Raw genomic sequence first — 5,723 nt, 5'->3', positions numbered from 1 at the left:
TTTTGTTTCCTGTGTTTTGAGATGTAATCCATACTGAAGGCTGTAGTCTTTGATCTTCATCAGTGAGTGCTTCAAGCCATCTTTGCTTTCAGCAAGGAAGGTTGTGTCATCTGTGTATCTCAGGTTGTTAATGAGTCTTCCTGCAATCCTGATGCTGCTAAACTTCATATAGTGCAGTGTCTTGGATTACTTGCTCAGCATACAGATTGAATACATATTCTACTTTACTGGACATGATATCCTTCTCCAGGGATTGGTCTCTTCTGATGTGATGGCAACTGTTTATTTATTTATTTTTCCCATTTCTTTTAGAAAGAGAGCTTTAAGAGAGCAGAGTTGGTATTCATAGTGTATCTCCAGCATCCAGAGCAGAGTCTGGTACATGGTAGCTCCTCAATAAATGCTGAGTTCTAAATTCTAAACACACACACGCACACATACAGGCACACCATTGCCATCATAGAAAAATCCACACCCCTCACCCCTTTCTATTGACTGAACATGATCTGCTCCAAGGTGATCTGAGTACTGCCTCTCTCTCACTCTACCCCTGACCTCCCTCATTTTCAATCCTGAGGCTCCTTCCTTAGCCTGAATTTCCTCCCACTGAACTCCTCTAAGGAGCTCTGGTGGCATAGTGGATAAGGTATTTTGCTGCTAATCCAAAGGTCAGTGGTTCAAACCCACCAGCTTCTCTGCAGAAGGAAGATGGGGCAATCTACTGCAGTAAAGATTTACAGCTTCAGAAATGGATGGGAGTCGCTATGAGTCAGAATCGACTTCATGGCAGTGAGTTTGGTTTCTTTTGGGGACTCCTCTGAGCACCTTGCAAATAAGTCCCTTGGGCTTCCCTTACCCACTCTCCAGATGGTCCCTAATATTTTGGAATTTGGAGCCACCATGCCACTATGTCGTTCTCCAGGGTCTCCAGTCTAAGGCATGCTTCAGCCTCTTCCTCAAATCTAATTCTGTGCTTTCAGTAATTTCATGCTCTATCTTGCACCTGTCTCCAGGCCTCTTTGTCACTCCCCTCTCTTTCTAGAATTCCCACACAAGGGAGTGTAGTGCTGTGCTGTTTATTTACCAGTGGAATCTCAGAGATGTTATAAATAACGTTAACATATTGTGCAGCCTTCTTGGTTCTTTGTGTCCTTTATACATGGATTATATTCAGCAGTTGACACTACATTTACAGGATACACAATTCCAATTTTTATGAAAAAAAAATTATTACTTTATTTCTGGGCAATCTCCTAGCTTAAGAGGTAGACAACTAAATCATTGTGATTTTACATTCCCACAGAGAGATAGAATAATATGATATTATAATAACTAAAAAGCTATTATGCTGGTTAATTACCATTTGAAACAATTTATTGTTCTAAAGAGATAATAAATAGATGGGAATACAGAGAAATTATGGCATACTGAGCAAATACGTGTGTGTGTGTGTGTGTGTGTGTGTGTCGTATGCCATAATAGAACACAAATATATCTCTTTGATAACCAACCCATTGAAACTAAATCCATTGCCATTGAGCTGATTCTGACTCATAGCAACCCTATAGGACAGTCAAACTACCCTGTAGGGTTCCCCAAACTGTACATCTTTACAGAAGCAGACTGTTAGATCTTTGTCCTGTGGAGTGTCTGGTGGGTCTGCTAACAGATCTTTGTGTTCACAGCCAAGCACTTAATCACTATGTCACCAGGGCTTCTTGTTTGATAACTGTTATATGTAAATACTAACCTTTTAAAAACAGGATTTTGCATACACTTGGAATTTCACTCCTGTTCCCAACTTACCATACAGAAAAATTCCTCTGTATTTATCACATCACTGACACAGAACTTGCTTCCACATGATTTTGGAATGCTTTGGGGCAAACCAGAATAGTGAGAACATTCAACCAGTTCTTAACATAAATAAATAAATAAAATAAAATAATGAATCAACAAGTTCTTAAATAAATAAATACAATTAAGTATCCTTTGCATTCTAATATACTGATGTGCAACTCTATCCAGTTTCCTGCCTGTTTTTCCTCTGATCTCTGTAAGCTCTCCCCTGGCCAAACCCCTCTGTTTGAATAGTACTAATTTGTAATTCACCACCTTCCATCTGGGGATACAGATCCATGCAGCCACAATGGGAGGAATTTGCTCAGCACCTGGCTGAACATATTGGTTTCGGCATATTTACCCAAATCATTAGTAAAACATCAGAAACAGTCGCCTCTGGCACATCAGATCTCAAGCAGGGGTTTTGTCACTTAACATTAATGCAATTTGAGATTGACCTTCACTCACGGGAGCCCTGCATTTCCATTCCTGGATTGGGCCCATTAAAAAATCTGTAGAGACGAGGAGAAATGTGGGAGGTAGTTCAGATAGCTCCAGCTTCGTGTTTGGTACATATTCAGAGAATAATTTCTAGACTCTTCCTTTTCATCTCATTTTAACTTCTCCAATTCCTTTGGTTGGGACTGTGTGGAGAGCTATTGCAAATCTCATTTCCTGTGGACCTATCAAATCCAATCTTTTTAGCTTCCTCTGTTTGGCTGAGGGATTAGAGCTTCTTAGCTTTAAAGTGAATTTGGAATGTACGTTGAGGGTCAGAGGTGAAGGAACAGTTTGCCTCCTTCCAGTTGGGCCTGGAAGTGTCCTTTTTGATTTACAAGTCTGGAAACCACCAAAAGCCTTCTTATTGTCCTTATTGTTTTCTTACAGCTGGAAAATGCCCATTCCTTGGCAGCAAAATCTTCTTCCCTGCTCTTGCCTTTGGTGTAGAATTCATTATTGTAATGCCTTGTTTGCTTACATTTTTATCTGCTGATAATAGGCTTTTCAGTCTTCACCATTCAAGGTCCCTAGTCTCAGAGGGAAGAGAAAAAGCAAAGGATGGGAGGGGAATGATTTTGTCTGGGAGTAGCTTCGCAGTGTGAATTCTGAACATTTAACTTTAACACGGAAATCAGGATTTGTGAATGGTCCCGCCTGTTCTCCCAGGTCTGTGTCCGGTTGGTGTGCCAGAGCTACAGGTGAAGTATTATATGTGCTGCTCTCAGTTACCCTACAGTTGGCTCTGACTCACGGCCACCTTATGTTTATTAGAAGGAACTGTTACCCAATTTTGTACCATCTTCATGATCATAAAGGAGCTCTGCTGGTGCAGTGGTTAAGGCATTCCTCTGCTAACCAAAAGGTCAGTGGTTCCAGCTTACCAGCCACTCCATGGGAGAAAGATGAAGCAGTCTGCCTCCACAAAGATTTACAGCTTTGGAAGCCCTATGGAGGTCACTATGAATCAACTCGATGGCAGTGGGCTTGGTTTTTGGTTTTTCATGATTGTCGGTTGTGTTTGAGTCCATTGCTGTCACTATTGTGTTGACACATCTCATGGTTTCCCTCATTTTGGAGGATCCTCTACTTCACCAAATGTGACGTCCTTTTCTAATGACTCATCCTTCCTGATGGTGTCCAAAATAAACAAGTCAAAGTCTCACTGAACTCACTTCTAAGGAGCATGCTTGTTGTGTTTATTTTAAGACTGATTTATTTATTCTTTTGGCAGCCCATGGTATGTATCTTCAATACTCTTCTCCAACACCATTGGTCAAATGCATAATTTTTCCATCAAATGACATCTTCATTTTTGAAAACTTTCAAGAGGTCTTTTATAGCAAAATTTCCCCATGCAATACATCCTTTGATTTCCTGACTGCTGCTTCCATTGATGTTGATTGTTGAACTAAGTAGAACAAAACTATTGACAATTTCAATTTCTTCTTCAGTTATCATGATGTTGTTTATTGGTCCACTTTATTGAATTTTCAATTTTTTTGGGGTCCAGCATAATCCATCTTGAAGATGGTATTCTTTTTCCTTCATTACTGAATGCTTCAAGCCATCTTCACTTTTGGCAAATAAGGTTATGTTATCTGCGTATTGTAGCTTATTAATAAGTCTTTCTCCAATCCTGATGCTGAGTTCTTTCTCATATAGTCCAGCTTACCAGATTGTTTGTTCAGCATACAGATGGAATAAGTAAGGTAAAAAGACACAACGCTGGTATGCACACTTGCTATTCCTTTTAAGAGGAGCATCACATGATAGAAGGAAACTACTTAGTGCTGCTGTAGGAGGGAGATCTTCAGGTGAACCTGGATCTTCATGGCAGAGAGGAGACCCCATTTGTTCCCTATACATCCAGGAACATAGTACAGCCTTCTCACTGCCCCTACCCTCTACCAGACTCAGCACCCCTAAGTTGAACAGGTAGTATAAATGGAGTTGTGAAGATAAGGTAAGGTAAGTAAGGTGACCAAGAAAGATGTCAACGTGTTCTTTCTGGGGGCACAATTCAATGCATAACACAAGTGTTGATGCTCTAGGGAGGACCGAGCTAGTGTTCTGGCTGGTCCTTTAGACTCAGCTAGTCAGATATACACACCTGAGACTCTGGATAATGTCTTGGTTAACTCGTGCTGCTGTAACACAGATATCATAGTGGGCGTCCCCAAAGAACAGATATTTTATTTTCTCACAGTTCTGGAAGCTGGAAGCCCAAATAGGGGTCTTGGCCATGTCTAGTCCTTCCTTATTGGTCACCGTGGGCATTCCTTGGTTTGTAGATGACCCTCCCATGACATCTATCTCCATGTGTCTCTATGTCTATTCTGGCTTTTTGTGACTCAGAAATGATTAGATTTAGTTTCAATCTATACTGGTATGACCTCATAAATATTAAAAAAAGAAAATACCTATTTCCAAATAGGATCATGTCTACAGGTAAAAGGACCAGGAATTCAGCATGCGTATTTTGGAGGACACAATTGAATCCATAACAAATGGTGTGATATTGATGCAAAGAACAGAGACAGTGGGGAAACCATTTGGGGAGGCAAATGGTGACAATTATAACTGCAATATACAGCTTCCAGAAGCAGCAGTGGCCACAGCATGGTCAGCACTCTCAGGGTCCAACATCAGTAGTGCCCTATGTGTGCATGGTAAACCTTGACTCAGCCAAGATAGCAATGCTGTCCTCCCTGGAAAGATTCCGCAGTTCAGTTTTAGGCAGTTTTTTTTCCAGAAGCACAGCCTAAACATGTGGTTTCCTCTCCTTCCTTCAGCACTGAACTTCTCAGCATTCTTTCTGCAGAACAGTTATTGGCTAAGTTAACCAAAGATTTTCGTTGTATGTAATATTCTGTCCATTTAATTCACTTTGAATTATTCCAGTTCATATCAAAACAAAACAAAACAGAACAGAAAACTCACTGTCATTGAGTCATCTTCGACTCAGAGTGATGCCATTGCGCTTCCTAGACCGAAATCGTGCTCACTTCAGCAGCACATGTACTAAAATTGGAAAGACGCAGAAAAGATTAGCATGGCCCCTGGCAAGGATGACACACAAATTTGTGAAGTGTTCTGTGTACTTTTTGGGGGGAGCTCTGGTAACGTAGTGTCTAAGGCACTTGACTGCTAACTAGAAGGCTGGCAGTTCAAACCCATCACCATTCCTGGGAAGGAAGGTTGGGCAATGTACTTCCGTAGTGATACTGCCTCAGAAATCCAAGGAGGGGTCGCTATGAGTCGGGTCCAACTTGACGACACATAACAACAACAACAGGCTGTAAATATTTACAGAAGTAGATTGCCCCATTTTCCTCCTGCAGGGCAGCTGGTTGGTTTGAATTGCTAACCATCTGGTTAGC

At 41.1% G+C, this 5,723-nt stretch overlaps 1 non-coding gene across 1 annotated transcript; it reads left to right on the top strand.

Annotated features, from left to right (window-relative positions):
- Positions 1-5,340: 5,340 nt before the first annotated feature.
- On the top strand, positions 5,341-5,446 carry LOC122150926. Its single transcript, XR_006163911.1, has one exon. It is a non-coding gene; the product is annotated as a U6 spliceosomal RNA (small nuclear RNA).
- The last annotated feature ends 277 nt before the right edge of the window (positions 5,447-5,723 follow it).

The sequence above is a fragment of the Orycteropus afer genome, unplaced genomic scaffold (assembly GCF_000298275.1).
Source record: "Orycteropus afer afer isolate SDZICR_OR568_19922 unplaced genomic scaffold, OryAfe1.0 scaffold00262, whole genome shotgun sequence".
Taxonomy (NCBI): domain Eukaryota; kingdom Metazoa; phylum Chordata; class Mammalia; order Tubulidentata; family Orycteropodidae; genus Orycteropus; species Orycteropus afer.
This window is presented reverse-complemented; position numbering and strand designations above follow the sequence as displayed.